The 11,868-nt window shown below is 42.6% G+C and overlaps 1 long non-coding RNA gene across 1 annotated transcript; it reads left to right on the forward strand.

Annotated features, from left to right (window-relative positions):
- Positions 1-2,913: 2,913 nt before the first annotated feature.
- LOC309847196 lies at positions 2,914-11,307 on the forward strand. The gene is made up of 3 exons (XR_014302367.1): positions 2,914-3,213; positions 10,606-10,678; positions 10,996-11,307. It is a non-coding gene; the product is annotated as an uncharacterized lncRNA (long non-coding RNA).
- The last annotated feature ends 561 nt before the right edge of the window (positions 11,308-11,868 follow it).

Raw genomic sequence — 11,868 nt, forward strand, 5'->3', positions numbered from 1 at the left:
ACCAGAGCACTCCCTATCTCTCTTTTTCACACTCTTGCTTTCAGTACAAAGGAAGATCCTGTGAGACACTGTACAAACTCAGATGCTATTGGTATTGCAAGAGTAATTAATACGAAACAGGATAAGAATACAAGCATACCTTGGAAGCTAATCCTTTTAAGTGAATGGAACTGAAATACTCTAATTCATGAAATAACACTAAAATGGTACTGGTTGGACAGTTACTGCCTGTTATTTGTATTTGTTGAATTTTTTAAAATTGCGCCATTCACAGAATTGTTTGAGGGCACAAGTTCAAAGCATTAGTACATTAATTATCATAAATGAATCATTATGCAGCAACATAATTAACAGCTTAGCTACTATATATTTTTTTTTTAAATCTTTTTCAGTGGTAGCCTCAAGTGTTCCTCTGCTGGAAAAGTTGGCTAAAAGACAAGCTGATGGGTAGAAATTGCGATGTGAAAATAGAATCATGTGGATTCATCTCATCCATTCTACTGACTTTGTACTGAAACCAATGTCTTTTTAAAGACATTTTATAATCTTTTATAGGCCTGTACTCATTGTGGTATTTTTCTTTATAGATATCTAAGAAGACTATTACTCTGTCCCCAGGTACCAAAAAGCAGCATCTTCCCAATGTGTCATGGGAAACATTTTAATCTTTCATCTGAGAAGTTTTTAAACTTCACTCCAGGGAGGTAAGAACCACTAAGGGTCTTGGAGGACCAGAAGAAGGATAGAATGTATCAGCAGACATGAGTTGGGACACCCTCTTCCCGACTCCAACACCGTCTTTCCAATTGTGATTGAGCAAGCACAGCTGAAATTTATGTACTTAATTAGTTTTCTTTAATTGGCTTTGAAGAAAAGTCTCCAACAACTTAAAAATAATTATTTTGAAAATCACTTAATTAGGTAATTCTGAATTTTCTGTTCACTTAAGTCCTGTAGTTCTCGACTCTCAATGCCAGATTCTACCCCCACGTGTTTTGATTTAATGAATTTGCTGGGGACCCTGACATTTAAAAAAAATTTCCCCAGAGGATTTTAACTTGCAACTAGGGCTGAGAACTACTTTTTAGTTCAATTGCACTGATCTCTTTTTCAGTAGAAGTGAGTAGGAACTATGTCTTTTTTTTTTTTTTTTTTCCTGCCAGAGAATAGAGTTCTACCCAGGATAATTAACGTTTATGAAAACTACTTTATTCTTTCTTCCCATATTCTTAACGTAAATCAACATTCCCACCTTCACACCTAGCAAGAAGAAGTGCTGGGACTCTCGAACCATTCCCCTTCACCAGTTAACTCTACTGATTTATATCGTTATCAGGAAGAGGTGCGTTTCATTCCATTACAATGCTCTATTTTTGTATATCTGTAAGTGCCCATATATAAATGTTAGTGTCGAGATGGCTAAAACAGTTGTTAGAGTGTATTTTGCCTTACAGGTGTAATTTTTTTTTTAAAGATTTTATTTATTTATTTGACAGACAGAGATCACAAGTAGGCAGAGAGGCAGGCAGAGAGAGAGAGAAGAGGAAGCAGGCTCCCTGCGGAGCAGAAAGCCCGATGTGGGGCTCGATCCTAGCACCCTGGGATCATGACCTGAGCCGATGGCGGAGGCTTTAACCCACTGAGCCACCCAGGTGCCCCACAGGTGTAATTTTTTATAGGGAAATTGAACCTATTATTGAGCCTTGTGCATGTTAGGTTCATTCACATGGAGTGACTACTACCACAATAGCAACCCAGGCATTTTTCTGCCTAACTGTTACAATGTGTGTAAACATCCATACTACTACTAGATGCCATGTGCTCTGAGTTGGGTCTCTGCCATCACCAAGATCAAGTTAACAAGGTCAGTATGCCAGGGCCTTTTTCTTACCACTTTCTAGTTAAGTTGCTACAAATTTGGTAAATAAGCACCAGGTGAACACGATAACCTCGTACGATATTCTGTTCTGGACAGGAGATATACAGCATTGGAACGTGTGACTCAGAATAGAATCCCATTCCTTCCTCTCTTTCTCCCTCCCTCCCTGCCTGCCTGCCTGCCTGCCTTCTTCTCTCCTGCACTCCCTCCCTTTCTCCTGCAGGCTTTGGAAAAACGCTAAATGCAAGGAGAGGCTTTCTCTGAACTCTCCTTATCTGCCTAAAGACAGATCTTCTGAAAAGAGCCCAGTAGTCCCAGATTTCTTCCGCGGGAGTGCACTCAGACGGAGAGGACGGACTCATCACGAAGAGGAGAGTAAAGGTGGATGTCATATCCAGAAGAACTTTGTCACAAACTATCCTCCTTCTCATCTCTTCCTGTAAGGGCCCATCCATCTTTCCTCAAGATCGTTTGTTCTCCCTGAACGTATGCCCCTTCACTTTTTTCTACCAAGGTGTTAATCCTGAAATCAAAGTCACTTCTTTGACTTACCCATTTTCCCCTGGGTGTCTTCATGAGTACATTTTTATTAACTTCTGTGGGTTTTTTTCCCTTGTTAATTTGTCTTTTATTGTGGGGATCTCAGCTAAGAACTCAGAAGTGTAGAGGGAAAATCACTTTTCCTCCCCTTCGTACCCAAGCCCTTAGGTAATGCAAACAGGTGTCGGTTCCTCTCCACAATGGCCACAGCATCAACTCATGTACGTACTACCCTGGTTTCCAGTTGTTTCTCCTTGTTTGTGGCCATAGGGAATTTCCTTTACTTTTAGTATTCTCAGATAAAAAAATTTATAAGGATATTTATTTATTTTATCTAGTGTTTGAAGGTGTTTAGTAGATGGAGGATTCATTTTATTCAGTCTATAATGTTGCTGAAACGAGCATCTAACCAGTTTTTCTTTTCTTTTTTTTAAGATTTTTATTTATTTATTTTGAGAGAGAGAGACAAAGTGAGAGAGAGCATGAGAGGGGAGGTCAGAGGGTGAAGCAGACTCCCCATGGATCTGGGAGCCCAATGTGGGACTTGATCCCAGGACTCCGGGACCATGACCTGAGCCGAAGGCAGTTGCTTAACCAACTGAGCTACCCAGGTGCCCCCTAACCAGTTTTTCTAATCAAATATTTGTGCAGCTGGTGGGCCCCTAGGGCACCAAACACCTCACTGATCGGGAAAAGGTCCGGGCAGGGAATCCCAATGACCAGACCCTGCATGTTCTTCTGCCCTCAACGACCATGTCGTGATGAATGTGAGACGTCTCTCAGCACCACTCAAGGTACGGGCCCAGGGGGAAGACAACCGTGGCAGAGTACTTCCGGTGAATTTTTCCGGACTCAGTAGGTCTCTCAGCGTCTCCTGCTTGTGGCACTGGTATGCTTTTGTTCTTGAGCACCATAACTTTTCACTTCTGAGTTTCTTCTGAGCTTGCTCCATCTTAGGTCCTAGTGGGCTGGATTTTAGCACCTGACCCAGATTTGTTTTTTCGATCTGTCACCCCTCCCTCTGCCATATCCCAGGATTCCAATTTATGACCTCTCTTCTAGAGAAAGGATTCTGCAACTCTTGTCTCCTTCTGGGTGTTAGTTCCTTTTAATATTTGGCTCTGACCCAGGAACATATGGCACAACTACTTTGGAGAACTATGGGATACCCAAGCCATCGATCCTGGGACTTAATTTGCCTCAGTGCCTCAAGGCTTATGGTGGGAGGAGACACGTGCAAAGAATTAAAGGATTTTGTCAAATATGCTAGTTTCTTGAGTTAAGTCACTGAAAGAAGGAGTTGAGGGGCATGACTCTGCAGCTTGCAAGAAAGAAACCTGATTACGTTGAAGTACAGAGCCTGTATGTATTTTAACAGAGCACTTTGTTATAAATTATTTTAAAATACTTCCTTTTTCTTGAGTGAAGAACGTTAAAACCTCAATTTCCAGGCTTTGAGTTAAAGTCTTTTAACAAGCACAGTGGGTAGGAGGTTCTGGGTCCCTCACAACGAGCTGCTCATCCAACAGTCTTCTGAAACAGAATCAGCAAGCGCTGGCTCTAGAGAACAAGCCAGGGTCACCCATGCAAAAGGTTGGTTAATTCAAGTATAAATCAAACAGCAAAGAGACAGCAATTTGCTGCAAGGGCCCAAGATGTTCCTAATGAAGAATGCCTTTTCTTTTTAGAAAGGCTTAAGCTGGTTGACTTTAAAGAAATCCTGCAAACCTCAAGTCCTTAGGTGCCTATTTCTGGGTAAACATGGGGGATCAGTTAGCGATCAGAAGAAAGGCAATTTCTTAGTCATGTTAAAAGAAAATTTCCCGCAGCCAACTTACCGATCTAGGAGGCTTTCATCCAGTCATTCATGAATCAGGTAACATCCAATCTAGAGGATAGAGAGAAGCTCTACAAAGCTGCAGAGGGCAAGAGATGTCTGTAATCAAAGTGAGTAGGAACAAGGAAGTTATACTGGGCATTTGATGTTTAGTTAAAGCAAGATTACTTTTCCTCCACGGAGCCAAGGGAAATCTTGGAACCGGGTCAGGTAACTTATGCCGAGCAGGCAAGTGCTGATTGGTTGACATAGGCCTTCCTTTTCTGGGAGAGCCTAATAAGAACTCAGTCAAGTTTTGGTTTGCTGCTATGGGGCTTAGCATGAGTGCATCCATTTTGAGTCTCACTGGTTACTTTAACAATAAGGAAAGGGGAAGAACTTTTAGATATGGTGTTATATCCCTTAGAGGCTTGAAAGGGAGAAAAATATGCCATCCAAAATATGCCTCTTTGGTATAAGGATTATTCTAAGAAATAGGCACAGAGAAGCTTTGAAAATAGAGTAGAAGTCACACTACTGTAAGGAAAATTTCTACTTAAAGGAAATCTCCAGAGCACCTGGGTGGCTCAGTTGGTTGAGTGACTGCCTTCAGCTCAGGTCATGATGCTGGAGTCGCAGGATCGAGTCCCACATCTGGCTCCCTGCTCGGCAGGGCGTCTCCTTCTCCTGCTAACCTCTCTCCTCTCATGCTCTCTCTCTCTCTCAAATAAATAAATAAAATCTTTTAAAAATTAAAAAAAAAAGAAGAAAAGGAAACCTCCATTTGTAAGGGTGTCTCCTTCTGTACCAGGAAGGGGTACATGACCTAGTCACCAGAAACTCTCATCAGCGGAGAAGGCACGGCCTTAAATCTGCGCAATGATCTTACCCTTGTTTATGTGTTTTGCCTGGTAACTTCCCGTAACTGGCCTTCCCTTCCCACAACATCTTTCTTTTGGCCTTTTAAATAAAGATGTTATTCAAGGCGGTGGCATCAGCCATCTTGGAGAGTTGCTCACTTTTCCCTGGCATCTCCCATGTATACAGGAGGTATATGTATTAATACATTTGTTTTTCTCTTGTTAATTTATCTCTTATTACAGGTGGTTTCAGGGTAGCAGGATAGAGGAGAATGGTTTTTCCTCTATTGTAGGCTCACAGTGTCAACCTTGCAAACTGACTAAACCTTTGAGAGATCAACACTCCTTTAGACCTCTGACAGCAGGAAGTTTCCAGTCCTCCTTTCTTGTGTCTACTGCAAGTCAAACATCTTGCTGATGCCTCTCACTTCTTTGTACCTTTCCAGACAGACTGACTATAACCAGGTGCTCAAGATGATAGGGAGACTGTATTTTCTGACCAGTGACTGTCTTACCTTCCTGGGCAAAGGAATTTCATGGAACAAACCGGTAGTGTTAATGTATGTGGTCTCATTTCTCAGGCAGAAACCGGTGGATTTTCTTCCATTATAAGCTGCAGTGAGTCAGAGAACTTGTAGGACTTTTTACCCCTCTTTTAAGAAACCAGATAGGCTCAGGGCGAGTGGGTGGCTCAGTGGGTTAAAGCCTCTGCCTTCGGCTCAGGTCGCGATCCCAGGGTCCTGAGATCGAGCCCCGCATCGGGAAAAAAAAGAAAAGAAAAGAAACCAGAGAGGCTCTTTTGTATGCTTGCTTTTCACTGGCATCCTGGGGCCTGTGCCTGCTTCCCTTTCCTCTGTGAAGCCTCCTTGCCTTCTTTAATGATGGGCTGATTCTGAGTAATCTTTTGGCATCAGGTGACATTCACCTTCTTTAGGAAGCTCTCCTGATTTCTTTTCCACTACTGTTGTCCACTTTGAGGCCCCTGCCCTGAGGACTCCCATGCTAGCTGTCACTGAGCATCATCTCCTTGAATGTCTGTCTCCTCCCTCGAGCTCGCGAGCTTCTGGAAGGTGAAAATTGTCTTAGAATAGTATTCTTTTCTGCTACTCAGCATCTGACACACAACATAGCACAACACAATTAAAAAAAGAGATTTTATTTATTTAATTGAGAGAGAGAGGGAGAATAATCAGGGGGACAGGGTAGAGGGAGAGGGAGAAGTGTACTCCCTGCTGAGCAGGGAGCCTGATGTGGCATCCCAGGACCCTGGGATAACCACCGGAGCTGATGGCAGAGGCTTAAACAACTGAGTCACCAGATGTCCCACAACACATTTTTTTAAAAATGTAAACGTTTTCATGAAGCATTACACAATGCAGAAAATGACATGAATCTCACTTAGAGCCCTCAGCTAATTTTCTGAGAGTGAACAGAACCTATCCAAGAACCAGCACCCAGATCAAAGAACAGAAGCTTTTCAGGACCCCAGCTGAGCTCCTTCTGCGCTCCTCCGTTGCTGCCCTTCCTCCAAAGCTCACAGCTAGGCTGACTTCTCACACCACACATTAGTTTCGCCTATTTTTAAACTTTATGCAGCAGTGCCATTTGTATTCGTTTGCATTGCTTCTTTCATAAAACGTTATGTTTGGTAGATCCATTCAAGTATTTTCATGTGTATGCCTGTTGTTGGTTTGTTCTCCTGTCTTGATAGTATTCCATTGTGTAAATAAATCATTATTTATCCAATCCACCATTGTTGGGAATGTTGATCTCCAATTCGGGGCTATTATGAGTACAATTGATACGAACATTCTTACATATGAGTTTTGTTTCATATGTACTTGTATTTCTAAGAGTTAAAAAGAAAACTATAAGCCACAAATGGAGACATTTATGTTAAGGCCCCACGTCACCGAGATTTGGTACCTAACTTAACTGCATTTTCAAACTCCTTGGGAAGGTACCCTCTGCCCAGCTACACTAAAATTTCCTGGGGTAATCCCTGAGACACCCCTTCCCTCCCTGGGAAGGTGTCCTCACCAAAAACAGTGCATTCCTTGTAAAACAAAACAAAACAAAACAAAACAAAACAAAGGCCAAAAAACCAAAGAACCAAAAAAACAATACAATCCTTGCTAACAAATCTCTCCCTTTTCTAAGAGCCCTCTCTTTGCCATCAAAAACTTCCTTTTCTGCAGCTCAGCAAAGTTCCTGGTACTTGCTGGGTGGGAAGCTGCCCCACTCATGAATTATTTAAAGCTAATTAGATCTTCAGATCTACGTGGTTGAATTTTGTTTTTTAACATAAGAAAAAAATGGATGGATCATAGGTTTTGCCCATTTTTTGACCTTTCATAGAACACATCAAACAGTTTTCCAAAGTGGTTGTACCAATTTCCATTTCCAGCAGCAACAGAGAGGGGAGTTCAACAAATGAGTTTTGAATAGATTCATAAGAGAGAAAAGGAGTTAGGAATGCTTCCTCACTAAGCTTGGCTCCTAAGGGGCGCACAGTGTCTCCAGCTGCTCTGAAAAAATAAAAAGGCTTCTGTTCCTTCCTTTTTAATTTTCTTCTTGTATTTGTTAATGAGTGACTTAGGCGAGGGCTAAATGGGAATGCAGATAAATGCTACCTTTGAGAAAATCCCGAGGTCATTGAAATTGGGCTATAATGTGGATGTTTCCTTTGCCGTCTTTAGATTATAACTGCTGATTACCATCCTGGGAACAACTAGCTTGGCTGGAACATGGGGTTGTGAATAATTCTGCGAGTATATTTAACTTCTCAGACACGCGTGAATAATATATATCTTCCTTTGGGGGATGACTTTCAGACTCTCTTCTTGCTGTGCACATATCCTAATCAAAGGTGATGGTAAAGGTAAACACTAGAGATCAGTTATGGTGCAGTTCCCATTGGCTCTCCCACCAGCACCACCTGCCCCTCGGCCATGGCCAGAGGACTCTGCTCCGAGTCCGGCTGGCACCTTGGCGGGCATGTTACAGGAGCTCATCCCAGCAGCGTCCCCAGGCGGAGCTCTGCAGGTGGGAATTGAGTTAAGTGGGAAAAAAACTAAGTGCCCATAAGAGGCGCCGTAATTGATTGGGGAATCAGTGCCGTTCTGAGAATTGCTTGTTTGCTGGAGGGCAGCTTCCATTTTAGCTTAGAATTTGCAGAGCATCGGCCTTCCCAGTGTAGCCAAGTGTCAGTTGATCCGACAGTCTCTCGTCTGGGGTGTGTGTCAGGAGGAGGCCCTGTGTCAGGACTGAACGAAGTGGCCCTCATGCGTTATCTTGATGATGCAAACCCGGTTCAGCCTGAACTCAAGCCACCGCACGTCTGCAGTGCCTGTCCACACTGTGTGTGAAAACCTGGGAAAAGTGGGATTGGCACAATCTCAGTGGCTTTGTTTTAATGATTAGAGAAAATGTAGCGGCCATGTGCAAAAATTTTAAACCTTTGGGATTTCTGCCATGCTGTAAGTCTACACTTAGAGCATGTGGGGGGATGGGAGCCGGGGGTTGGGGAGCAAGCGATAGGCTCTTGGCCATTGACATCAATACTGTTAAATCCTCCATTTCTGAGCTATGGTCTCTAGGAAAGATAGCTCTTATCAATGGTAATGTGCCAACTGAATTAAACAGGCTAGAAAATTTCACTGTCTTTAAATTGGATCTTTGTGGATTAATAGCATTCACTTCGACACATACTTATTAAAAGAGGCATTGTGGAATAGACAAATACAAAATAAATTCCTGCCTCTATCAAACTTTTAATCTTATGCTATATTGACACAGAAGAGCTGCCTAGGATCCCTATTGTGTCTGCCCCTGTTTTCTCTGGGACTTAAGGCTTTTCCACCTCATGGGAGGACCAGTTGAGAAGACTTAGGCACCTGTAGTCATAGACCCATGGATTAAGACTTCCAGAACGATGGGGTTCAGGACATGCTACACTGAAATAAACCTCCCATATGGAAGGTGTTCTCCCTGTACAAGGAAGAAGGACGACATTCCTATCAAGAGACAGGAAATTGGGGGCCAATCATCTGTACAAATAAACCTATAAAACTAATTCTTATCTTTTTAGTTACTTCTGTACCAATTACTGCTTCTGATCCAAACACCTTTGCCTTGCCTATTCTTTGTTTTTACTTATTTTGTTGTTTCTTTTTCTAAAGGGTATAAAAGCTTCCTGCTCTGGTCACTTCTTTGAAACGTCAGCCCCTCATGAAGGCCCCATGGACATTTAAAAATTCAATAAAATTTTTCTCCTGCTACTCTGTCTTATATCAATGTAATCTTTAGGCCCAAAGAAGGTAGAGGAGAATATTTCCTTCCCTACAGATCACTTTTTTTTTTTTTTAAAAGATTTTATTCATTTATTTGACAGAGAGAGTTCACAAGCAGGCAGAGAGAAAGAGAAGGAAGCAGGCTCCCGGCCGAGCAGAGAGCCCGATGCGGGGTTCGATCCCAGGACCCTGGGATCATGACCTGAGCCGAAGGCAGCGGCTTAACCCAATGAGCCACCCAGGCGCCCCTTCCCTACAGATCATTTAAAAAGCCCAGTGAATTCTAACTCTTTCTGTGGTCAAAATGAGCGCAACACTAAATATATATATATATATATATATATATATATATATATATATATATGTATAACTAATATATTAACAAAGAAAATTCAGAAATAATGTACCTAAATTGATATATTTAATTATTTTTTACTTTTTTTTTTTTTTACATTGATAGGTTTTTAATTTCTATATTCATGCAGACATGAGATTTCCTGGGCTGGGATAGATCATTACTCCTTATTCATTGATTCCCCTCTGTCAGTTTTCCCCCTTGGAGGGATATGATGAGAGCAGACCATCATTCTACACATATGACAATGAGGAACCATCATATTGTGGTGAGGAACCTCCAATCCCCCCCAAATATGAATCTGGGAGCTTATAGAATATATTCCCTCCTATGGGCCAGAAATGAAGTTAATCTCTCTAATGAAAGCAAAGTTCCCTTGGGAAGAGAAGGAGAAGATCCTGAATTGCTAGCCATTGAAATATAAACAAATGTCAACAGGGGAAAGAGATAAGGCAGTCATCTCTGAATGTATAAGCTCTGGAATGTCTCCAAGGCTTTGGGTCATGCACCCACGCCCACCGCCGACATGTAACCACATAATCCTGGGAGATAAATCTCTTACTGTCTATCCAGTTATGATATAACTTCTGTGGCCTGTCCTTTAACCAGTTCCCAGCGACATTTGCTAAGAAGGCCCTAAGGATGCAGAAACAGGTGTATTCCCTTTCTGGCACATATGTGAGACATCCCTCTGACTCTAGTGGTTGTTTAAAAGAAATATTTGTAGTGTACTCTTCTCTTTTAATCACCGATTTCTTTCAACAATTTAGGTTAGAGTGGAAGATCCCCAAATATTTCTGTATTATATTTTGGGAGAAATTTATCAATTTTTGTAATGTCTTGGTGTCCTCTATACCTTGCAGTGCCCACCTCACAAGGCTGTGGAGAGAAGCTGCAGAATGGGGGTCCTATGTCTGGCATTCAGTGCTTCTGAAGGTAGGCATTTGGTTGATCTAATACAATATCCTCAGTTCTCTGATAGCTAGAAATAAAAGTTATCTTTTCTGATAGATCGCATCTTCTAAAACTCTCTGTGATCGTATTTTCAAATCCCACATGCACCTCCAGAATCTTGCTACACTCCTCACCAAGAGTCGGGAGTCTGTGTCCTCTCCCCTTGAACTTGGAAGGGGGGTTGTCTTTGTGATTGTCTTGACAAATGGGGTGGAGTGGAAGTGACCCTGCGCGACCTCTGAGTCAGGGCTATAAATGGCAGTCTCCGGCTTCTTCCTGGCTCTCTCTCTCTCACCTAGGACAGGAGCCTCCAGAGCCCTGAACCATGTCATGAAATGTCCAGCTTCCCAGTCTTCCACATGAGAAGACACATGTGGAGAGACACAGAGAGATATAGAAACAATCTAGGGGCCTCTAGAAGTTCCAGACTCCAGCTGTCTGAGTTTCTCCAGTCTGACATGTGAGGAGCGAGCATTCAGAATATTCCAGCACCAACCATCATGTTTCTACAACTGCAGGAGACATCCTGTGTGAAAACCACCTGACTGAGCCCAGCCAACCTCCCAAACCAGGCAAACTAATAACAAGATGCTGTTATTTTACACCACTAAGCTTTTGGGTGTTTTGTTATGGGGCAATAGATAACCCAAACATTCTTTGATTGTGAAACTAGTCAAAGCAATTCAAGAAAGGGTGAGATCAGCTACATGTAACATTAGGTACTACCTCTCTGAAGCCGAGGTGACCTGGGAACACCAAAGTCAGTGAAGGCAAAAATCTCAGGGGGAAGAAATAGGTGTGATGGTAATCAAGAAAGCTCGTTTCCATGGGGGGTAATGCACCAGAGCTGAAGGAAGACTGAAAAGCAGGGATCGTGGAATCTGTGGAAAGGAGAGCTGCCAACAAGGTTTTTCTTGTCCCCCCTACCCCCTGGACTATTCAAAAAATCAAAGACATTGGGTCTGGTGAATTATGGCAACGGAAATGGTTGATGAGGCTTTTACAAATGCCCTGGATTCTATGTCCTGTAGGACTAACTGCTCACCTTGTGCGGACCCCGCTGCCCACACAGGAAGCTGATTTGTATCAGGCTTCCCTCCAGATCCCCCCGTAGGGAGAAACTCTGATGACCAGACAAGGGGCAATAATGATTCTCTGTTGGTGAGAGATGT

This window comes from Mustela nivalis (assembly GCF_964662115.1).
Source record: "Mustela nivalis genome assembly, chromosome: 1".
NCBI lineage: Eukaryota > Metazoa > Chordata > Mammalia > Carnivora > Mustelidae > Mustela > Mustela nivalis.